At 49.2% G+C, this 25,545-nt stretch overlaps 1 protein-coding gene across 3 annotated transcripts in view; it reads right to left on the bottom strand.

Moving 5' to 3' along the window:
• LOC141065779 (flavin-containing monooxygenase 5-like) overlaps nucleotides 1-25,545 on the bottom strand; it is an 816,973-nt gene that overhangs the window by 472,860 nt on the left and 318,568 nt on the right. The window lies entirely within an intron of this gene.

The raw sequence follows: 25,545 nt of genomic DNA on the forward strand, positions 1-25,545 counted from the left end.
ATGAGTGTCTGTCAGGGGAAATACTCGGTTGAGTGGTTTTGTACTGAATTCCGCCGCTGGGCCGCAGAGATTTCTTGGGACGACGACGCACTCCGAGGACTCTTTCGCACAGGCTTGTCTGAGCGGCTGCAGGATGCCTTGGCGTTACATCCCCCACCTAACTCTCTCGCGGACGCCATGACCCAGGCCGTCCAGATGGACCGCAGGCTGTGGGCCAGAGGGGTGATGCAGGTGGAGACTCCATTGTTCCCCAGTGGAAAAGAGACTGCCCCCGAGCTCATGGACGTAGGCGCCCTCTCCCTGAAGGATACGGAGAGGAAATGCCGGAAGGACAAGCAGTTATGCTTTTACTGCGGTAAAACGGGACATTGGAAAAGGGAGTGTCCTGATTGCCCGTCTTCGACCCGGTCGGCGGGAAACGACTAGATCTGGGTAGTCAGCGGGGAGACTACTCAGACCCTCAGGTACCCTTTTCCTCATTTTCTTAAGTGTTACTGCATGTGGAACTGTTGGTGGACGGTTGCTCTTTTCCCTCTACAGCCTTCGTGGACTGCGGATCATCGATTGATCTCATTGACTCCCAATTGGCCACACGATGCAAGATAGGGACAGTTAGGCTCAAGGTTCCGATCAAGGTGGTGGCCATTGACTCCTCTCCCCTCACTAAGGAGGGAATTCTCTTTATGTCTGACTTGTTTTCGCTCAGAGTGGGCGCTACTCATATGGAAAACCTAAGTTGTTTGGTTCTGGACAATCTACCTGCAGGGTTGGTGTTGGGCATGCCCTGGTTACAATGCCATAACCCAGTTATTAACTGGTAAACGGGGGGAGATTGTTCAATGGGGGTTTAATGATTTTAAGTTGTGTGATAAATCCGCACTGCTGGTTGAACCTGTGTCTGTATCATCTGTCGAGCTGGAAGGTATTCCGGAATGCCTGAAGGACTTCGAAGATGTATTCTCTGAAAGCAAGGCCGAGACGTTACCACCACATAGACCCTTTGACTGCGCTATCGAGCTGGTCCCGGGGGCTAAATTACCTAAAGCCCGTCTGTTTAATTTATCCGTCCCTGAGCGCTTGGCTATGAAGGAGTACATTTCTGAAAGTCTGCGCAAGGGACACATACGTCCTTCAGTCTCACCTGTGGCGGCAGGTTTCTTTTTTGTAAAAAAAAAAGATGGCGGGTTACGTCCCTGTCTCGATTTTCGGGAGCTTAATCAGATTACTGTACGGAATACGTACCCCCTTCCGTTGATTCCTGATTTGTGTAACCAACTATCGGGGCAAAGTGGTTTTCTAAACTGGATCTTCGGGGGGCATATAATTTGATAAGGATCCGGGAGGGGGATGAATGGAAAACTGCGTTCCTCACGTCCGAGGGACTGTTTGAAAATTTAGTCATGCCATTTGGTCTTACCAATGCCCCCGCCATATTTCAGAATTTCATCAATGTGATATTCTCGGATCTCATTGGTCGTTTTGTCGTTATCTACTTAGATGATATTTTGATATACTCCTCCGACAGGCATTCTCATCTGGAACATGTACGAACTGTTCTCCAAAGACTGAGAGAAAATCATCTGTATGCTAAATTGGAGAAATGTGTATTTTGTGTTCAAGAATTGTCTTTTTGGGATTAATTGTATCCTGTGAGGGTTTTCGCATGGACCCCAAGAAGGTGCAGGCCATTGCGGATTGGGTGCAACCCCGAGATCTTAAGGGTCTTCAGCGCTTCTTGGGGTTCCCAATTATTACCGCAAATTTATCCGGGGGTTTTCGCAGGTGGTCAAACCTCTCACGGATCTAACATGCAAAGGTGCGGATGTGAGAAATTGGTCCTCGCTCGCAAAAGAGGCCTTTGCGACTCTGAAAAAATGTTTTATGTCTGCTCTTGTGTTGGTACAGCCAGATCCGTCCAAACCATTTGTGGTGGAGGTGGATGCCTACGAGGTGGGGGTGGGGGCAGTGTTGTCCCAAGGGCCTGCCACTCTTACCAACCTCAGGCCATGTGCTTTCTTTTCCAGGAAGTTCTCTGCTGCTGAAAGAAATTATGATGTAGGCAATAGAGAGCTTCTTGCGGTCAAGTTGGCGTTTGAGGAGTGGAGGCACTTTTTGGAGGGGGCCAGTCACCCGGTTACTGTGATCACTGATCACAAAAATTTGTCATACATTGAGTCTGCTAAAAGACTAACGCCCAGACAGGCCCGTTGGTCGCTTTTTTTTCTCGTTTCCAGTTTACTATTACATTCCGTCCAGGGTCAAAGAATGTCAAGGCTGACGCCTTATCTCATAATTTTCATCCTGTGTCTGCCCCTGAGCCACCGTCCTCCATTCTGCACCCTGGGGTGGTGGTAGCAGGGATCTCGTCTGAATTGGAACGGGAAATTGAGGGGGCCCAGTCGCTGGCTCCTGCGGCCATGCCAGGGGGCAAGTTGTTTGTCCCAGAGCAACTTCGCCTTAAACTCTTGCAAGAGTTCCACGAATCCAAGCTGTGTGCTCACCCTGGTATATCAGCCACGCGACTGGCGGTGGCTAGGATCTTCTGGTGGCCTACCCTTGGTTCTGATATAAAGAAATTCATTTCTGGTTGAGGGGTCTGCGCTCGTTCTAAAAGCTCTTATAGCCGGCCGGCGGGGGAGCTGATGCCCTTGGCAGTTCCCAAAAGACCATGGACCCACCTGTCCATGGATTTTATTACCAATCTTCCCTCTTCCAGGGGTAATATGGTGGTATGGGTAGTGGTGGACAGATTTTCAAAGCAGGCTCATTTTATACCCCTGTCCGCATTACCTTCTGCTGAGACCTTATCCAGATTGTTTGTGCAGCATATGGTCCGCTTGCGTGGGGTACCCCTGAATGTGGTGTGTGATCATGGTGTGCAGTTTGTGGCTAAGTTTTGGCGTGCTTTCTGCAAAAAATTAGGAATATCTCTGTCCTTTTCGTCTGCATACCTGCTGTGAACTCATTTTCTGCTCCACCAGTTGGGAGTTCTCCTTCCGTTCTGCCTCTGGTGGTGACAGGAGGTAGTGAGGTTGGTTTAATTGGCAGTGATCTGCCACATGATGATGAGGATAACGATTGCATCTCTGGAGTATCAGACTGGATATATGACAGCCGACGCCCTATCCTGTTGCTGGTGATTCAGTCTGCTTCTCTGGTCTTGGACTTCAGCTCTGTTCCAGTCTTCTCAAGCTAAGTTTTTTTGCTAATGTTCACACTTGCTTTTGTTGGTCTATTCAGTTTTTTGTGTGGTCAGCCAGCCCCGGCTGGGGCTGTGCTGAATTTCCACTCTTATTTATCTGTATTTGCCTTTTTTGTCCCTATTTAGATTGGCCTCTTTTTGCTCTGTCTCAGAATATTTCAGAGTGCTGATATAGAGGGAGAAGTCTAGTGACTTCAGGGTTAATTTTGCTATCAGAAGTGTTGGACATTATTTTTGTAGGGTTTTTGGCAGATTGCAGACAGTGTCTTTCCTTTCCTGTCCTTTCTAGTTAGTTTGGCCCCATCGTTTGCTCAACCTATTTTCCTGCCTGTGTTTGTGTTTTCATCTTGTTTCACTGTCAATACGTGTGGGGGCTGTCTTTCCTTTGGGGTCTGCTCTGGGGCAGTTAGTTTTCCCCTTTTCTTGTTTTAGGCTTATGTAGTCCTCCGGTTGTGACGAGTAGAGTTGAGCGAAACGGGTCGAAAAAATTCAAAAGTCACCGACTTTTGGCAAAGTCGGGTTTCATGAAACGAAACCCGACCCTAGGATGAGGTCGGCCACGAGGTCGGCGACTTACGCGCCAAAGTCACGTTTCAAAAGTTTGTTTTGCGCTCTTTTTCAGCCAATCAGGATCCACGGACACTGTGGGCAACGTGATGACCTAGGCACGGGTCACCACCATCTTTCAGAAGGGCATGCAAGTGATTGGCTTGCTTTGGTGGGCGTCAGAGGGGGTATAAAAGGGCGTGCACGCCGACCGCCATCTTACTTCTGCCGATCTTAGTATAGGGAGAGGTTGCTGCTGATTCTGTAGGGAGAGCGTTAGGCAGGGAAGAAGACAAAAGAACTGCTTCTGCTGCTAGCGATTTGGCCTGCACAACACACAAGTCACTGTGTGTGCAGTGCAAGGGGAGGCTATATTGTGGTGTATCAGTGGTGTTGGTTGTTGGGCTGCCTTCTAAGGCTTCCTGACACGCTGGCATTGCTGTTTACCCACTGCACCGCAAACTGCTTTTTTAAAAGCAATCCAATCTCCCTTATCCTCTAGTCACTTTTGTCACAGCTGTGCCATCGAGCGTGTCACATAGCGCTCAGATATCAGTGGGCCTCACACAATCCACAAGTGTCCAGTGTCCAAAAGTGTACGCAGAGATTCAAAATCTCCATTATCCTCTCGTCACTTTGGTCACAGGCAGCTGTGCCATCGAGCGTGTCACATAGCGCTCAGATATCAGTGGGCCTCACACAATCTACAAGTGTCCAGTGTCCAAAAGTGTACGCAGAGATTCAAAATCTCCATTATCCTCTCGTCACTTTGGTCACAGGCAACTGTGCCATCGAGCGTGTCACATAGCGCTCAGATATCAGTGGGCCTCACACAATCCACAAGTGTCCAGTGTCCAAAAGTGTACGCAGAGATTCAAAATCTCCATTATCCTCTCGTCACTTTGATCAAAGGCAGCTGTGCCATCGAGCGTGTCACATAGCGCTCAGATATCAGTGGGCCTCACACAATCTACAAGTGTCCAGTGTCCAAAAGTGTACGCAGAGATTCAAAATCTCCATTATCCTCTCGTCACTTTGGTCACAGGCAACTGTGCCATCGAGCGTGTCACATAGCGCTCAGATATCAGTGGGCCTCACACAATCCACAAGTGTCCAGTGTCCAAAAGTGTACGCAGAGATTCAAAATCTCCATTATCCTCTCGTCACTTTGGTCACAGGCAGCTGTGCCATCGAGCGTGTCACATAGCGCTCAGATATCAGTGGGCCTCACACAATCTACAAGTGTCCAGTGTCCAAAAGTGTACGCAGAGAATCAAAATCTCCATTATCCTCTCGTCACTTTGGTCACAGGCAGCTGTGCCATCGAGCGTGTCACATAGCGCTCAGATATCAGTGGGCCTCACACAATCCACAAGTGTCCAGTGTCCAAAAGTGTACGCAGAGATTCAAAATCTCCATTATCCTCTCGTCACTTTGGTGACAGGCAGCTGTGCCATCGAGCGTGTCACATAGCGCTCAGATATCAGTGGGCCTCACACAATCCACAAGTGTCCAGTGTCCAAAAGTGTACGCAGAGATTCAAAATCTCCATTATCCTCTCGTCACTTTGGTCACAGGCAGCTGTGCCATCGAGCGTGTCACATAGCGCTCAGATATCAGTGGGCCTCACACAATCTACAAGTGTCCAGTGTCCAAAAGTGTACGCAGAGATTCAAAATCTCCATTATCCTCTTGTCACTTTGGTCACAGGCAGCTGTGCCATCGAGCGTGTCACATAGCGCTCAGATATCAGTGGGCCTCACACAATCTACAAGTGTCCAGTGTACAAAAGTGTACGCAGAGATTCAAAATCTCCATTATCCTTTCGCCACTTTGGTCACAGGCAGCTGTGCCATCGAGCGTGTCACATAGCGCTCAGATATCAGTGGGCCTCACACAATCCACAAGTGTCCAGTGTCCAAAAGTGTACGCAGAGATTCAAAATCTCCATTATCCTCTCGTCACTTTGGTCACAGGCAGCTGTGCCATCGAGCGTGTCACATAGCGCTCAGATATCAGTGGGCCTCACACAATCCACAAGTGTCCAGTGTCCAAAAGTGTACGCAGAGATTCAAAATCTCCATTATCCTCTCGTCACTTTGGTCACAGGCAGCTGTGCCATCGAGCGTGTCACATAGCGCTCAGATATCAGTGGGCCTCACACAATCTACAAGTGTCCAGTGTCCAAAAGTGTACGCAGAGAATCAAAATCTCCATTATCCTCTCGTCACTTTGGTCACAGGCAGCTGTGCCATCGAGCGTGTCACATAGCGCTCAGATATCAGTGGGCCTCACACAATCCACAAGTGTCCAGTGTCCAAAAGTGTACGCAGAGATTCAAAATCTCCATTATCCTCTCGTCACTTTGGTGACAGGCAGCTGTGCCATCGAGCGTGTCACATAGCGCTCAGATATCAGTGGGCCTCACACAATCCACAAGTGTCCAGTGTCCAAAAGTGTACGCAGAGATTCAAAATCTCCATTATCCTCTCGTCACTTTGGTCACAGGCAGCTGTGCCATCAAGCGTGTCACATAGCGCTCAGATATCAGTGGGCCTCACACAATCCACAAGTGTCCAGTGTCCAAAAGTGTACGCAGAGATTCAAAATCTCCATTATCCTCTCGTCACTTTGGTCACAGGCAGCTGTGCCATCGAGCGTGTCACATAGCGCTCAGATATCAGTGGGCCTCACACAATCTACAAGTGTCCAGTGTCCAAAAGTGTACGCAGAGATTCAAAATCTCCATTATCCTCTCGTCACTTTGGTCACAGGCAGCTGTGCCATCGAGCGTGTCACATAGCGCTCAGATATCAGTGGGCCTCACACAATCTACAAGTGTCCAGTGTCCAAAAGTGTACGCAGAGATTCAAAATCTCCATTATCCTCTCGTCACTTTGGTCACAGGCAGCTGTGCCATCGAGCGTGTCATATAGCGCTCAGATATCAGTGGGCCTCACACAATCCACAAGTGTCCAGTGTCCAAAAGTGTACGCAGAGAATCAAAATCTCCATTATCCTCTTGTCACTTTGGTCACAGGCAGCTGTGCCATAGAGCGTGTCACATAGCGCTCAGATATCAGTGGGCCTCACACAATCCACAAGTGTCCAGTGTCCAAAAGTGTACGCAGAGATTCAAAATCTCCATTATCCTCTCGTCACTTTGGTCACAGGCAGCTGTGCCATCGAGCGTGTCACATAGCGCTCAGATATCAGTGGGCCTCACACAATCCACAAGTGTCCAGTGTCCAAAAGTGTACGCAGAGATTCAAAATCTCCATTATCCTCTCGTCACTTTGGTCACAGGCAGCTGTGCCATCGAGCGTGTCACATAGCGCTCAGATATCAGTGGGCCTCACACAATCCACAAGTGTCCAGTGTCCAAAAGTGTACGCAGAGATTCAAAATCTCCATTATCCTCTCGTCACTTTGGTCACAGGCAGCTGTGCCATCGAGCGTGTCACATAGCGCTCAGATATCAGTGGGCCTCACAAAATCCACAAGTGTCCAGTGTCCAAAAGTGTACGCAGAGATTCAAAATCTCCATTATCCTCTCGTCACTTTGGTCACAGGCAGCTGTGCCATCGAGCGTGTCACATAGCGCTCAGATATCAGTGGGCCTCACACAATCTACAAGTGTCCAGTGTCCAAAAGTGTACGCAGAGATTCAAAATCTCCATTATCCTCTTGTCACTTTGGTCACAGGCAGCTGTGCCATCGAGCGTGTCACATAGCGCTCAGATATCAGTGGGCCTCACACAATCTACAAGTGTCCAGTGTACAAAAGTGTACGCAGAGATTCAAAATCTCCATTATCCTTTCGCCACTTTGGTCACAGGCAGCTGTGCCATCGAGCGTGTCACATAGCGCTCAGATATCAGTGGGCCTCACACAATCCACAAGTGTCCAGTGTCCAAAAGTGTACGCAGAGATTCAAAATCTCCATTATCCTCTCGTCACTTTGGTCACAGGCAGCTGTGCCATCGAGCGTGTCACATAGCGCTCAGATATCAGTGGGCCTCACACAATCCACAAGTGTCCAGTGTCCAAAAGTGTACGCAGAGATTCAAAATCTCCATTATCCTCTCGTCACTTTGGTCACAGGCAGCTGTGCCATCGAGCGTGTCACATAGCGCTCAGATATCAGTGGGCCTCACACAATCTACAAGTGTCCAGTGTCCAAAAGTGTACGCAGAGAATCAAAATCTCCATTATCCTCTCGTCACTTTGGTCACAGGTAGCTGTGCCATCGAGCGTGTCACATAGCGCTCAGATATCAGTGGGCCTCACACAATCCACAAGTGTCCAGTGTCCAAAAGTGTACGCAGAGATTCAAAATCTCCATTATCCTCTCGTCACTTTGGTGACAGGCAGCTGTGCCATCGAGCGTGTCACATAGCGCTCAGATATCAGTGGGCCTCACACAATCCACAAGTGTCCAGTGTCCAAAAGTGTACGCAGAGATTCAAAATCTCCATTATCCTCTCGTCACTTTGGTCACAGGCAGCTGTGCCATCAAGCGTGTCACATAGCGCTCAGATATCAGTGGGCCTCACACAATCCACAAGTGTCCAGTGTCCAAAAGTGTACGCAGAGATTCAAAATCTCCATTATCCTCTCGTCACTTTGGTCACAGGCAGCTGTGCCATCGAGCGTGTCACATAGCGCTCAGATATCAGTGGGCCTCACACAATCTACAAGTGTCCAGTGTCCAAAAGTGTACGCAGAGATTCAAAATCTCCATTATCCTCTCGTCACTTTGGTCACAGGCAGCTGTGCCATCGAGCGTGTCACATAGCGCTCAGATATCAGTGGGCCTCACACAATCTACAAGTGTCCAGTGTCCAAAAGTGTACGCAGAGATTCAAAATCTCCATTATCCTCTCGTCACTTTGGTCACAGGCAGCTGTGCCATCGAGCGTGTCACATAGCGCTCAGATATCAGTGGGCCTCACACAATCCACAAGTGTCCAGTGTCCAAAAGTGTACGCAGAGAATCAAAATCTCCATTATCCTCTTGTCACTTTGGTCACAGGCAGCTGTGCCATAGAGCGTGTCACATAGCGCTCAGATATCAGTGGGCCTCACACAATCCACAAGTGTCCAGTGTCCAAAAGTGTACGCAGAGATTCAAAATCTCCATTATCCTCTCGTCACTTTGGTCACAGGCAGCTGTGCCATCGAGCGTGTCACATAGCGCTCAGATATCAGTGGGCCTCACACAATCCACAAGTGTCCAGTGTCCAAAAGTGTACGCAGAGATTCAAAATCTCCATTATCCTCTCGTCACTTTGGTCACAGGCAGCTGTGCCATCGAGCGTGTCAAATAGCGCTCAGATATCAGTGGGCCTCACACAATCTACAAGTGTCCAGTTTCCAAAAGTGTACGCACAGATTCAAAATCTCCATTATCCTCTCGTCACTTTGGTCACAGGCAGCTGTGCCATCGAGCGTGTCACATAGCGCTCAGATATCAGTGGGCCTCACACAATCTACAAGTGTCCAGTGTCCAAAAGTGTACGCAGAGATTCAAAATCTCCATTATCCTCTCGTCACTTTGGTCACAGGCAGCTGTGCCATCGAGCGTGTCACATAGCGCTCAGATATCAGTGGGCCTCACACAATCTACAAGTGTCCAGTGTCCAAAAGTGTACTCAGAGAATCAAAATCTCCATTATCCTCTCGTCACTTTGGTCACAGGTAGCTGTGCCATCGAGCGTGTCACATAGCGCTCAGATATCAGTGGGCCTCACACAATCCACAAGTGTCCAGTGTCCAAAAGTGTAGCAGAGATTCAAAATCTCCATTATCCTCTCGTCACTTTGGTCACAGGCAGCTGTGCCATCGAGCGTGTCACATAGCGCTCAGATATCAGTGGGCCTCACACAATCTACAAGTGTCCAGTGTCCAAAAGTGTACGCAGAGATTCAAAATCTCCATTATCCTCTCGTCACTTTGGTCAAAGGCAGCTGTGCCATCGAGCGTGTCACATAGCGCTCAGATATCAGTGGGCCTCACACAATCTACAAGTGTCCAGTGTCCAAAAGTGTACGTAGAGATTCAAAATCTCCATTATCCTCTCGTCACTTTGGTCACAGGCAGCTGTGCCATCGAGCGTGTCACATAGCGCTCAGATATCAGTGGGCCTCACACAATCTACAAGTGTCCAGTGTCCAAAAGTGTACGCAGAGATTCAAAATCTCCATTATCCTCTCGTCACTTTGGTCAAAGGCAGCTGTGCCATCGAGCGTGTCACATAGCGCTCAGATATCAGTGGGCCTCACACAATCTACAAGTGTCCAGTGTCCAAAAGTGTACGCAGAGATTCAAAATCTCCATTATCCTCTCGTCACTTTGGTCACAGGCAGCTGTGCCATCGAGCGTGTCACATAGCGCTCAGATATCAGTGGGCCTCACACAATCCACAAGTGTCCAGTGTCCAAAAGTGTACGCAGAGATTCAAAATCTCCATTATCCTCTCGTCACTTTGGTGACAGGCAGCTGTGCCATCGAGCGTGTCACATAGCGCGCAGATATCAGTGGGCCTCACACAATCTACAAGTGTCCAGTGTCCAAAAGTGTACGCAGAGAATCAAAATCTCCATTATCCTCTCGTCACTTTGGTCACAGGCAGCTGTGCCATCGAGCGTGTCACATAGCGCTCAGATATCAGTGGGCCTCACACAATCCACAAGTGTCCAGTGTCCAAAAGTGTACGCAGAGATTCAAAATCTCCATTATCCTCTCGTCACTTTGGTCACAGGCAGCTGTGCCATCGAGCGTGTCACATAGCGCTCAGATATCAGTGGGCCTCACACAAACCACAAGTGTCCAGTGTCCAAAAGTGTACGCAGAGATTCAAAATCTCCATTATCCTCTCGTCACTTTGGTCACAGGCAGCTGTGCCATCGAGCGTGTCACATAGCGCTCAGATATCAGTGTGCCTCACACAATCTACAAGTGTCCAGTGTCCAAAAGTGTACGCAGAGATTCAAAATCTCCATTATCCTCTCGTCACTTTGGTCACAGGCAGCTGTGCCATCGAGCGTGTCACATAGCGCTCAGATATCAGTGGGCCTCACACAATCTACAAGTGTCCAGTGTCCAAAAGTGTACGCAGAGATTCAAAATCTCCATTATCCTCTCGTCACTTTGGTCACAGGCAGCTGTGCCATCGAGCGTGTCACATAGCGCTCAGATATCAGTGGGCCTCACACAATCTACAAGTGTCCAGTGTCCAAAAGTGTACGCAGAGATTCAAAATCTCCATTATCCTCTCGTCACTTTGGTCAAAGGCAGCTGTGCCATCGAGCGTGTCACATAGCGCTCAGATATCAGTGGGCCTCACACAATCTACAAGTGTCCAGTGTCCAAAAGTGTACGCAGAGATTCAAAATCTCCATTATCCTCTCGTCACTTTGGTCACAGGCAGCTGTGCCATCGAGCGTGTCACATAGCGCTCAGATATCAGTGGGCCTCACACAATCCACAAGTGTCCAGTGTCCAAAAGTGTACGCAGAGATTCAAAATCTCCATTATCCTCTCGTAACTTTGGTGACAGGCAGCTGTGCCATCGAGCGTGTCACATAGCGCTCAGATATCAGTGGGCCTCACACAATCTACAAGTGTCCAGTGTCCAAAAGTGTACGCAGAGAATCAAAATCTCCATTATCCTCTCGTCACTTTGGTCACAGGCAGCTGTGCCATCGAGCGTGTCACATAGCGCTCAGATATCAGTGGGCCTCACACAATCCACAAGTGTCCAGTGTCCAAAAGTGTACGCAGAGATTCAAAATCTCCATTATCCTCTCGTCACTTTGGTCACAGGCAGCTGTGCCATCGAGCGTGTCACATAGCGCTCAGATATCAGTGGGCCTCACACAATCCACAAGTGTCCAGTGTCCAAAAGTGTACGCAGAGATTCAAAATCTCCATTATCCTCTCGTCACTTTGGTCACAGGCAGCTGTGCCATCGAGCGTGTCACATAGCGCTCAGATATCAGTGGGCCTCACACAATCTACAAGTGTCCAGTGTCCAAAAGTGTACGCAGAGATTCAAAATCTCCATTATCCTCTCGTCACTTTGGTCACAGGCAGCTGTGCCATCGAGCGTGTCACATAGCGCTCAGATATCAGTGGGCCTCACACAATCTACAAGTGTCCAGTGTCCAAAAGTGTACGCAGAGATTCAAAATCTCCATTATCCTCTCGTCACTTTGGTCACAGGCAGCTGTGCCATCGAGCGTGTCACATAGCGCTCAGATATCAGTGGGCCTCACACAATCTACAAGTGTCCAGTGTCCAAAAGTGTACGCAGAGATTCAAAATCTCCATTATCCTCTCGACACTTTGGTCACAGGCAGCTGTGCCATCGAGCGTGTCACATAGCGCTCAGATATCAGTGGGCCTCACACAATCTACAAGTGTTCAGTGTCCAAAAGTGTACGCAGAGATTCAAAATCTCCATTATCCTCTCGTCACTTTGGTCACAGACAGCTGTGCCATCGAGCGTGTCACATAGCGCTCAGATATCAGTGGGCCTCACACAATCTACAAGTGTCCAGTGTCCAAAAGTGTACGCAGAGATTCAAAATCTCCATTATCCTCTCGTCACTTTGGTGACAGGCAGCTGTGCCATCGAGCGTGTCACATAGCGCTCAGATATCAGTGGGCCTCACACAATCTACAAGTGTCCAGTGTCCAAAAGTGTACGCAGAGAATCAAAATCTCCATTATCCTCTTGTCACTTTGGTCACAGGCAGCTGTGCCATCGAGCGTGTCACATAGCGCTCAGATATCAGTGGGCCTCACACAATCCACAAGTGTCCAGTGTCCAAAAGTGTACGCAGAGATTCAAAATCTCCATTATCCTCTCGTCACTTTGGTCACAGGCAGCTGTGCCATCGAGCGTGTCACATAGCGCTCAGATATCAGTGGGCCTCACACAATCCACAAGTGTCCAGTGTCCAAAAGTGTACGCAGAGATTCAAAATCTCCATTATCCTCTCGTCACTTTGGTCACAGGCAGCTGTGCCATCGAGCGTGTCACATAGCGCTCAGATATCAGTGGGCCTCACACAATCTACAAGTGTCCAGTGTACAAAAGTGTACGCAGAGATTCAAAATCTCCATTATCCTCTCGTCACTTTGGTCACAGGCAGCTGTGCCATCGAGCGTGTCACATAGCGCTCAGATATCAGTGGGCCTCACACAATCCACAAGTGTCCAGTGTCCAAAAGTGTACGCAGAGATTCAAAATCTCCATTATCCTCTCGTCACTTTGGTGACAGGCAGCTGTGCCATCGAGCGTGTCACATAGCGCTCAGATATCAGTGGGCCTCACACAATCTACAAGTGTCCAGTGTCCAAAAGTGTACGCAGAGAATCAAAATCTCCATTATCCTCTCGTCACTTTGGTCACAGGCAGCTGTGCCATCGAGCGTGTCACATAGCGCTCAGATATCAGTGGGCCTCACACAATCCACAAGTGTCCAGTGTCCAAAAGTGTACGCAGAGATTCAAAATCTCCATTATCCTCTCGTCACTTTGGTCACAGGCAGCTGTGCCATCGAGCGTGTCACATAGCGCTCAGATATCAGTGGGCCTCACACAATCCACAAGTGTCCAGTGTCCAAAAGTGTACGCAGAGATTCAAAATCTCCATTATCCTCTCGTCACTTTGGTCACAGGCAGCTGTGCCATCGAGCGTGTCACATAGCGCTCAGATATCAGTGGGCCTCACACAATCTACAAGTGTCCAGTGTCCAAAAGTGTACGCAGAGATTCAAAATCTCCATTATCCTCTCGTCACTTTGGTCACAGGCAGCTGTGCCATCGAGCGTGTCACATAGCGCTCAGATATCAGTGGGCCTCACACAATCTACAAGTGTCCAGTGTCCAAAAGTGTACGCAGAGATTCAAAATCTCCATTATCCTCTCGTCACTTTGGTCACAGGCAGCTGTGCCATCGAGCGTGTCACATAGCGCTCAGATATCAGTGGGCCTCACACAATCTACAAGTGTCCAGTGTCCAAAAGTGTACGCAGAGATTCAAAATCTCCATTATCCTCTCGACACTTTGGTCACAGGCAGCTGTGCCATCGAGCGTGTCACATAGCGCTCAGATATCAGTGGGCCTCACACAATCTACAAGTGTTCAGTGTCCAAAAGTGTACGCAGAGATTCAAAATCTCCATTATCCTCTCGTCACTTTGGTCACAGGCAGCTGTGCCATCGAGCGTGTCACATAGCGCTCAGATATCAGTGGGCCTCACACAATCCACAAGTGTCCAGTGTCCAAAAGTGTACGCAGAGATTCAAAATCTCCATTATCCTCTCGTCACTTTGGTGACAGGCAGCTGTGCCATCGAGCGTGTCACATAGCGCTCAGATATCAGTGGGCCTCACACAATCTACAAGTGTCCAGTGTCCAAAAGTGTACGCAGAGAATCAAAATCTCCATTATCCTCTTGTCACTTTGGTCACAGGCAGCTGTGCCATCGAGCGTGTCACATAGCGCTCAGATATCAGTGGGCCTCACACAATCCACAAGTGTCCAGTGTCCAAAAGTGTACGCAGAGATTCAAAATCTCCATTATCCTCTCGTCACTTTGGTCACAGGCAGCTGTGCCATCGAGCGTGTCACATAGCGCTCAGATATCAGTGGGCCTCACACAATCCACAAGTGTCCAGTGTCCAAAAGTGTACGCAGAGATTCAAAATCTCCATTATCCTCTCGTCACTTTGGTCACAGGCAGCTGTGCCATCGAGCGTGTCACATAGCGCTCAGATATCAGTGGGCCTCACACAATCTACAAGTGTCCAGTGTCCAAAAGTGTACGCAGAGATTCAAAATCTCCATTATCCTCTCGTCACTTTGGTCACAGGCAGCTGTGCCATCGAGCGTGTCACATAGCGCTCAGATATCAGTGGGCCTCACACAATCTACAAGTGTCCAGTGTCCAAAAGTGTACGCAGAGATTCAAAATCTCCATTATCCTCTCGTCACTTTGGTCAAAGGCAGCTGTGCCATCGAGCGTGTCACATAGCGCTCAGATATCAGTGGGCCTCACACAATCTACAAGTGTCCAGTGTCCAAAAGTGTACGCAGAGATTCAAAATCTCCATTATCCTCTCGTCACTTTGGTCACAGGCAGCTGTGCCATCGAGCGTGTCACATAGCGCTCAGATATCAGTGGGCCTCACACAATCCACAAGTGTCCAGTGTCCAAAAGTGTACGCAGAGATTCAAAATCTCCATTATCCTCTCGTAACTTTGGTGACAGGCAGCTGTGCCATCGAGCGTGTCACATAGCGCTCAGATATCAGTGGGCCTCACACAATCTACAAGTGTCCAGTGTCCAAAAGTGTACGCAGAGAATCAAAATCTCCATTATCCTCTCGTCACTTTGGTCACAGGCAGCTGTGCCATCGAGCGTGTCACATAGCGCTCAGATATCAGTGGGCCTCACACAATCCACAAGTGTCCAGTGTCCAAAAGTGTACGCAGAGATTCAAAATCTCCATTATCCTCTCGTCACTTTGGTCACAGGCAGCTGTGCCATCGAGCGTGTCACATAGCGCTCAGATATCAGTGGGCCTCACACAATCCACAAGTGTCCAGTGTCCAAAAGTGTACGCAGAGATTCAAAATCTCCATTATCCTCTCGTCACTTTGGTCACAGGCAGCTGTGCCATCGAGCGTGTCACATAGCGCTCAGATATCAGTGGGCCTCACACAATCTACAAGTGTCCAGTGTCCAAAAGTGTACGCAGAGATTCAAAATCTCCATTATCCTCTCGTCACTTTGGTCACAGGCAGCTGTGCCATCGAGCGTGTCACATAGCGCTCAGATATCAGTGGGCCTCACACAATCTACAAGTGTCCAGTGTCCAAAAGTGTACGCAGAGATTCAAAATCTCCATTATCCTCTCGTCACTTTGGTCACAGGCAGCTGTGCCATCGAGCGTGTCACATAGCGCTCAGATATCAGTGGGCCTCACACAATCTACAAGTGTCCAGTGTCCAAAAGTGTACGCAGAGATTCAAAATCTCCATTATCCTCTCGACACTTTGGTCACAGGCAGCTGTGCCATCGAGCGTGTCACATAGCGCTCAGATATCAGTGGGCCTCACACAATCTACAAGTGTTCAGTGTCCAAAAGTGTACGCAGAGATTCAAAATCTCCATTATCCTCTCGTCACTTTGGTCACAGGCAGCTGTGCCATCGAGCGTGTCACATAGCGCTCAGATATCAGTGGGCCTCACACAATCCACAAGTGTCCAGTGTCCAAAAGTGTACGCAGAGATTCAAAATCTCCATTATCCTCTCGTCACTTTGGTGACAGGCAGCTGTGCCATCGAGCGTGTCACATAGCGCTCAGATATCAGTGGGCCTCACACAATCTACAAGTGTCCAGTGTCCAAAAGTGTACGCAGAGAATCAAAATCTCCATTATCCTCTTGTCACTTTGGTCACAGGCAGCTGTGCCATCGAGCGTGTCACATAGCGCTCAGATATCAGTGGGCCTCACACAATCCACAAGTGTCCAGTGTCCAAAAGTGTACGCAGAGATTCAAAATCTCCATTATCCTCTCGTCACTTTGGTCACAGGCAGCTGTGCCATCGAGCGTGTCACATAGCGCTCAGATATCAGTGGGCCTCACACAATCCACAAGTGTCCAGTGTCCAAAAGTGTACGCAGAGATTCAAAATCTCCATTATCCTCTCGTCACTTTGGTCACAGGCAGCTGTGCCATCGAGCGTGTCACATAGCGCTCAGATATCAGTGGGCCTCACACAATCTACAAGTGTCCAGTGTACAAAAGTGTACGCAGAGATTCAAAATCTCCATTATCCTCTCGTCACTTTGGTCACAGGCAGCTGTGCCATCGAGCGTGTCACATAGCGCTCAGATATCAGTGGGCCTCACACAATCCACAAGTGTCCAGTGTCCAAAAGTGTACGCAGAGATTCAAAATCTCCATTATCCTCTCGTCACTTTGGTGACAGGCAGCTGTGCCATCGAGCGTGTCACATAGCGCTCAGATATCAGTGGGCCTCACACAATCTACAAGTGTCCAGTGTCCAAAAGTGTACGCAGAGAATCAAAATCTCCATTATCCTCTCGTCACTTTGGTCACAGGCAGCTGTGCCATCGAGCGTGTCACATAGCGCTCAGATATCAGTGGGCCTCACACAATCCACAAGTGTCCAGTGTCCAAAAGTGTACGCAGAGATTCAAAATCTCCATTATCCTCTCGTCACTTTGGTCACAGGCAGCTGTGCCATCGAGCGTGTCACATAGCGCTCAGATATCAGTGGGCCTCACACAATCCACAAGTGTCCAGTGTCCAAAAGTGTACGCAGAGATTCAAAATCTCCATTATCCTCTCGTCACTTTGGTCACAGGCAGCTGTGCCATCGAGCGTGTCACATAGCGCTCAGATATCAGTGGGCCTCACACAATCTACAAGTGTCCAGTGTCCAAAAGTGTACGCAGAGATTCAAAATCTCCATTATCCTCTCGTCACTTTGGTCACAGGCAGCTGTGCCATCGAGCGTGTCACATAGCGCTCAGATATCAGTGGGCCTCACACAATCTACAAGTGTCCAGTGTCCAAAAGTGTACGCAGAGATTCAAAATCTCCATTATCCTCTCGTCACTTTGGTCACAGGCAGCTGTGCCATCGAGCGTGTCACATAGCGCTCAGATATCAGTGGGCCTCACACAATCTACAAGTGTCCAGTGTCCAAAAGTGTACGCAGAGATTCAAAATCTCCATTATCCTCTCGACACTTTGGTCACAGGCAGCTGTGCCATCGAGCGTGTCACATAGCGCTCAGATATCAGTGGGCCTCACACAATCTACAAGTGTTCAGTGTCCAAAAGTGTACGCAGAGATTCAAAATCTCCATTATCCTCTCGTCACTTTGGTCACAGGCAGCTGTGCCATCGAGCGTGTCACATAGCGCTCAGATATCAGTGGGCCTCACACAATCCACAAGTGTCCAGTGTCCAAAAGTGTACGCAGAGATTCAAAATCTCCATTATCCTCTCGTCACTTTGGTGACAGGCAGCTGTGCCATCGAGCGTGTCACATAGCGCTCAGATATCAGTGGGCCTCACACAATCTACAAGTGTCCAGTGTCCAAAAGTGTACGCAGAGAATCAAAATCTCCATTATCCTCTTGTCACTTTGGTCACAGGCAGCTGTGCCATCGAGCGTGTCACATAGCGCTCAGATATCAGTGGGCCTCAAACAATCCACAAGTGTCCAGTGTCCAAAAGTGTACGCAGAGATTCAAAATCTCCATTATCCTCTCGTCACTTTGGTCACAGGCAGCTGTGCCATCGAGCGTGTCACATAGCGCTCAGATATCAGTGGGCCTCACACAATCCACAAGTGTCCAGTGTCCAAAAGTGTACGCAGAGATTCAAAATCTCCATTATCCTCTCGTCACTTTGGTCACAGGCAGCTGTGCCATCGAGCGTGTCACATAGCGCTCAGATATCAGTGGGCCTCACACAATCTACAAGTGTCCAGTGTCCAAAAGTGTACGCAGAGATTCAAAATCTCCATTATCCTCTCGTCACTTTGGTCACAGGCAGCTGTGCCATCGAGCGTGTCACATAGCGCTCAGATATCAGTGGGCCTCACACAATCTACAAGTGTCCAGTGTCCAAAAGTGTACGCAGAGATTCAAAATCTCCATTATCCTCTAATCACTTTGGTCAAAGGCAGCTGTGCCATCGAGCGTGTCACATAGCGCTCAGATATCAGTGGGCCTCACACAATCTACAAGTGTCCAGTGTCCAAAAGTGTACGCAGAGATTCAAATTCTCCATTATCCTCTCGTCACTTTGGTCACAGGCAGCTGTGCCATCGAGCGTGTCACATAGCGCTCAGATATCAGTGGGCCTCACACAATCCACAAGTGTCCTGTGTCCAAAAGTGTACGCAGAGATTCAAAATCTCCATTATCCTCTCGTCACTTTGGTTACAGGCAGCTGTGCCATCGAGCGTGTCACATAGCGCTCAGATATCAGTGGGCCTCACACAATCTACAAGTGTCCAGTGTCCAAAAGTGTACGCAGAGAATCAAAATCTCCATTATCCTCTCATCACTTTGGTCACAGGCAGCTGTGCCATCAAGCGTGTCACATAGCGCTCAGATATCAGTGGGCCTCACACAATCCACAAGTGTCCAGTGTCCAAAAGTGTACGCAGAGATTCAAAATCTCCATTATCCTCTCGCCACTTTGGTCACAGGCAGCTGTGCCATCGAGCGTGTCACATAGCGCTCAGATATCAGTGGGCCTCACACAATCCACAAGTGTCCAGTGTCCAAAAGTGTACGCAGAGATTCAAAATCTCCATTATCCTCTCGTCACTTTGGTCACAGGCAGCTGTGCCATCGAGCGTGTCACATAGCGCTCAGATATCAGTGGGCCTCACACAATCTACAAGTGTCCAGTGTCCAAAAGTGTACGCAGAGATTCAAAATCTCCATTATTCTCTCGTCACTTTAGTCACAGGCAGCTGTGCCATCGAGCGTGTCACATAGCGCTCAGATATCAGTGGGCCTCACACAATCTACAAGTGTCCAGTGTCCAAAAGTGTACGCAGAGATTCAAAATCTCCATTATCCTCTCGTCACTTTGGTCACAGGCAGCTGTGCCATCGAGCGTGTCACATAGCGCTCAGATATCAGTGGGCCTCACACAATCTACAAGTGTCCAGTGTCCAAAAGTGTACGCAGAGATTCAAAATCTCCATTATCCTCTCGACACTTTGGTCACAGGCAGCTGTGCCATCGAGCGTGTCACATAGCGCTCAGATATCAGTGGGCCTCACACAATCTACAAGTGTTCAGTGTCCAAAAGTGTACGCAGAGATTCAAAATCTCCATTATCCTCTTGTCACTTTGGTCACAGGCAGCTGTGCCATCGAGCGTGTCACATAGCGCTCAGATATCAGTGGGCCTCACACAATCCACAAGTGTCCAGTGTCCAAAAGTGTACGCAGAGATTCAAAATCTCCATTATCCTCTCGTCACTTTGGTGACAGGCAGCTGTGCCATCGAGCGTGTCACATAGCGCTCAGATATCAGTGGGCCTCACACAATCTACAAGTGTCCAGTGTCCAAAAGTGTACACAGAGAATCAAAATCTCCATTATCCTCTTGTCACTTTGGTCACAGGCAGCTGTGCCATCGAGCGTGTCACATAGCGCTCAGATATCAGTGGGCCTCACACAATCCACAAGTGTCCAGTGTCCAAAAGTGTACGCAGAGATTCAAAATCTCCATTATCCTCTCGTCACTTTGGTCACAGGCAGCTGTGCCATCGAGCGTGTCACATAGCGCTCAGATTTCAGTGGGCCTCACACAATCCACAAGTGTCCAGTGTCCAAAAGTGTACGCAGAGATTCAAAATCTCCATTATCCTCTCGTCACTTTGGTCACAGGCAGCTGTGCCATCGAGTGTGTCACATAGCGCTCAGATATCAGTGGGCCTCACACAATCTACAAGTGTCCAGTGTCCAAAAGTGTACGCAGAGATTCAAAATCTCCATTATCCTCTCGTCACTTTGGTCACAGGCAGCTGTGCCATCGAGCATGTCACATAGCTCTCAGATATCAGTGGGCCTCACACAATCTACAAGTGTCCAGTGTCCAAAAGTGTACGCAGAGATTCAAAATCTCCATTATCCTCTCGTCACTTTGGTCACAGGCAGCTGTGCCATCGAGCGTGTCACATAGCGCTCAGATATCAGTGGGCCTCACACAATCCACAAGTGTCCAGTGTCCAAAAGTGTACGCAGAGATTCAAAATCTTCATTATCCTCTCGTCACTTTGGTCACAGGCAGCTGTGCCATCGAGCGTGTCACATAGCGCTCAGATATCAGTGGGCCTCACACAATCTACAAGTGTCCAGTTTCCAAAAGTGTACGCAGAGATTCAAAATCTCCATTATCCTCTCGTCACTTTGGTCACAGGCAGCTGTGCCATCGAGCGTGTCACATAGCGCTCAGATATCAGTGGGCCTCACACAATCTACAAGTGTCCAGTGTCCAAAAGTGTACGCAGAGATTCAAAATCTCCATTATCCTCTCGTCACTTTGGTCACAGGCAGCTGTGCCATCGAGCGTGTCACATAGCGCTCAGATATCAGTGGGCCTCACACAATCTACAAGTGTCCAGTGTCCAAAAGTGTACGCAGAGATTCAAAATCTCCATTATCCTCTCGTCACTTTGGTCACAGACAGCTGTGCCATCGAGCGTGTCACATAGCGCTCAGATATCAGTGGGCCTCACACAATCCACAAGTGTCCAGTGTCCAAAAGTGTACGCAGAGATTCAAAATCTCCATTATCCTCTCGTCACTTTGGTGAAAGGCAGCTGTGCCATCGAGCGTGTCACATAGCGCTCAGATATCAGTGGGCCTCACACAATCTACAAGTGTCCAGTGTCCAAAAGTGTACTCAGAGAATCAAAATCTCCATTATCCTCTCGTCACTTTGGTCACAGGCAGCTGTGCCATCGAGCGTGTCACATAGCGCTCAGATATCAGTGGGCCTCACACAATCCACAAGTGTCCAGTGTCCAAAAGTGTAGCAGAGATTCAAAATCTCCATTATCCTCTCGTCACTTTGGTCACAGGCAGCTGTGCCATCGAGCGTGTCACATAGCGCTCAGATATCAGTGGGCCTCACACAATCTACAAGTGTCCAGTGTCCAAAAGTGTACGCAGAGATTCAAAATCTCCATTATCCTCTCGTCACTTTGGTCACAGGCAGCTGTGCCATCGAGCGTGTCACATAGCGCTCAGATATCAGTGGGCCTCACACAATCTACAATTGTCCAGTGTCCAAAAGTGTACGCAGAGATTCAAAATCTCCATTATCCTCTCGTCACTTTGGTCAAAGGCAGCTGTGCCATCGAGCGTGTCACATAGCGCTCAGATATCAGTGGGCCTCACACAATCTACAAGTGTCCAGTGTCCAAAAGTGTACGCAGAGATTCAAAATCTCCATTATCCTCTCGTCACTTTGGTCACAGGCAGCTGTGCCATCGAGCGTGTCACATAGCGCTCAGATATCAGTGGGCCTCACACAATCCACAAGTGTCCAGTGTCCAAAAGTGTACGCAGAGATTCAAAATCTCCATTATCCTCTCGTCACTTTGGTGACAGGCAGCTGTGCCATCGAGCGTGTCACATAGCGCTCAGATATCAGTGGGCCTCACACAATCTACAAGTGTCCAGTGTCCAAAAGTGTACGCAGAGAATCAAAATCTCCATTATCCTCTCGTCACTTTGGTCACAGGCAGCTGTGCCATCGAGCGTGTCACATAGCGCTCAGATATCAGTGGGCCTCACACAATCCACAAGTGTCCAGTGTCCAAAAGTGTACGCAGAGATTCAAAATCTCCATTATCCTCTCGTCACTTTGGTCACAGGCAGCTGTGCCATCGAGCGTGTCACATAGCGCTCAGATATCAGTGGGCCTCACACAATCCACAAGTGTCCAGTGTCCAAAAGTGTACGCAGAGATTCAAAATCTCCATTATCCTCTCGTCACTTTGGTCACAGGCAGCTGTGCCATCGAGCGTGTCACATAGCGCTCAGATATCAGTGGGCCTCACACAATCCAAAAGTGTCCACTGTCCACAAGTGTGTGCAGAAATTCTAAATCTCCCCTGTCCTATAGACACCTTGTACTTTGTTTTACATTACTATATAGTTTGTTGGATTTTGTCTACATTTCTACCAAAAATGAGGAAGGCTGGTGGAAGAGGCCGTGGAATTGGGCGGGGGTTGGCAGCTGGTAATGATGGTGTTGGTGGTGGATCTGATGGTAGTGGCAAGAGCAAAATAGGACCGAATGCAGGAGGTGCTGACCCTGCGTCATCGTCTGGCTACATAAGGCCTCGAACGCTTAGTTTTCTAGGAGTTGGCAAACCGCTTTTAAAGGCAGAGCATCAGGAAAAAGTTTTGTCTTACATTGCTGACTCAGCCTCCAGCTCTATCGCCTCCTCTTCTTCAGTTGTAAAAAGTAAAAGCACTGAGTCGTCATTGGAGGCTCATGTTCATGAACCACACCTTTCCTTGTGTCCTTCACCCCAACCAAGATTGAAGGATGACGCAGGCCATACTACTGATTACTCCATGGAGCTGTTTTCACATACCATGCCTGGATTATCAAGTGAAATGGTGAATTACCCAGGCCAAGATGAATCTGACATGGAGTGCACTGATGCACAGCCGCTGATGGATGATTCTGCTGGTACATTCACTCAGAGCACTACATTGTCCTCGCAGTGTACAGAGCCAGATTTTGACCCTGATGAGACTCAGGTGCCCCTTCCCGCACACTATACCACCATACACGGTGACACAGAGAAAGGTGCACATGACATAGAAGAGGAGGTGATGGATGACCCAGTTGTTGACCCAGATTGGCATCCATTGGGGGAAGAGGGTGCTGCTTCCAATAGCTCAGATGAGGAGCATCCACAGCAGACATCGACATCGCAGCAGCTGTTATCTGGCAGGCCCGGAGCACTCCAAAGACAGGTTCCAAACATCAAAAGAGTTGCTGGACAGCTTGTCCAGAGGGTCAAAAGATCACAGCGTGCTAGGCCGCAAAATGTCTGCCAAAGTAGGAAGAGTGCAGTGTGGCACTTTTTTGAACCAAATCCTCATGATCAGGCCAAGGTTATCTGTAAGAAGTGCGCAAAGACCTTTAGCCGAGGGAAAAATCTGAAAAATTTGAATACCAGTTGCATGCTTAGACATTTAACCAGCATGCACTTGCAATCGTGGACACAACACCAAACCTCAAGTGCCACATGTGCAACTGATCACAACGAAGGTAGTCAGCAACGCTACATTGTTTCCCCCACTGTAAGCCCACCGGTTAGCACAGCAGCAAATGTTGAGGTGTCATTGCAAGGCCACAGCAGTCAGGGAATCCCACTGTTATATCAACGAAAGACTGATTCTAGGCCATCAGAAAGAACACCAACTCCATCACCATCATCAACCCTCTCTCAGTCCGCCCTGTCCACCGCTACTTCCACCATATGCAGCTCTCAAGTCCAGCTCACCCTCCCAGACACTATGAGTAGGTCAAGAAAGTACTCAGTCTCTCATCCGCGTACACTGGGTTTGAACGCCCACATTGCCAAACTAATCTCGTTTGAGATGATGCCCTTTCGGTTGGTGGAAAGCACAGCTTTCCGCGAACTCATGGCCTATGCAGTACCACGCTATGACCTACCCAGTCGCCACTTCTTCTCTCGCAAAGCCATCCCAGCCCTCCACCATCATGTGAAAGACCGCATTGTCCATGCACTCAAGCAGTCAGTGAGCGGAAAGGTGCACCTCACAACTGATGCATGGTCCAGTCGGCATGGCCAGGGCCGTTACGTGTCCATCACTGCGCACTGGGTTAATGTGGTGGATGCAGGGTCCACAGGGGACAGTGGTGGTGGGACAGTGCTGCCTAGCCCACGGTATAGGAAACAGTTGGCTGTAGGCGTTCGACCCTCCTCCTCCTCCTCCTCCTCCAGAAGCGAAAGCTCGTCCACAGAGCGCAGTCGTACGAGCACTCCATCTGCAGCTGCCACTGTTGCACACGATGTGTCCCCCTATCGAGCAGCTAGTGGAAAGCGTCAGCAGGCTGTGTTGCAGATGATGTGTTTGGGCGACAGACACACCGCCGAGGTGCTGGCCGAGTACTTGAAGCGACAAACTGAGTCATGGCTGGGCAGTGTACATCTTGAGGCAGGCAAGGTAGTTAGTGATAACGCCCGTAATTTTGTGGCAGCCATAGCCCTTTCAAAACTCAGCCACATACCTTGCTTGGCTCACACATTGAACCTGGTGGTGCAGTGCTTCCTCAAAAATTATCCGGAGTTAACAGCCCTGCTCCAGAAGGTGCGAAGACTGTGCGCGCACATCCGCCGGTCGCCTGTACACTCCGTTCGTATGCAGAAGCTGCAGCGATTGCTCCACCTTCCCAACCACCGCCTCATTATCGACATTGCAACAAGGTGGAACTCCACCCTGCACATGGTGGAGCGGCTGTGCGAGCAGAGGCAGGCCATAATTCATTTGTGGGAGGATACACGGCCAGGCACTTTGAGAGCAGACATGGAGTTGACAGGCGTGCAGTGGTCGAAGCTGAAAGACCTTTGTAAAGTCCTTCAGTGTTTTGAGGAATGCCCACGGCTGGTAAGCGCAGACAACGCCATCCTAAGCATGAGCATCCCACTTATGCGTCTGCTCATGCAAACTTTGACGCACCTTAAGGAGCAGGCGTCTGCAGCCAATGTTGATGAGGAGGAAGAGGAGGAGGGAATCCTTGATGACATTCAGCCATTGTCTGCTCAGGCACCTCTCCTGGACGAAGTGGAGGAAGAAGAGGAGGAGGAGGAGGAGGATGATGGGGATGATTACTTAGGGGAGGAGGATGCATCTCGTGGGGCAAGTGAAAATGTTGGCGTGGCAAGGTCTGGTACAGGGTTTGTGCGTGACTGGAGGGATGTGGATTTGCCAGAAAGTGCTCCTCCACCCAGCACTCGCAGTGCATCATTGACACCGGGAACATTGGCCCACATGTCAGATTATGCCTTGCGGATCCTAAAAAGGGACCCCCGCATTGCCAAAATGATGAACGATGACGACTACTGGTTGGCCAGCATCCTGGATCCACGCTATAAAGGCAAATTACAAAACATCATGCCACAGGAGAACCTTGACCTAATATTGGCTAATAAACAAGCA

This window comes from Dendrobates tinctorius, unplaced genomic scaffold (assembly GCF_039654945.1).
Source record: "Dendrobates tinctorius isolate UK_male_01 unplaced genomic scaffold, ASM3965494v1 ptg000012l, whole genome shotgun sequence".
NCBI lineage: Eukaryota > Metazoa > Chordata > Amphibia > Anura > Dendrobatidae > Dendrobates > Dendrobates tinctorius.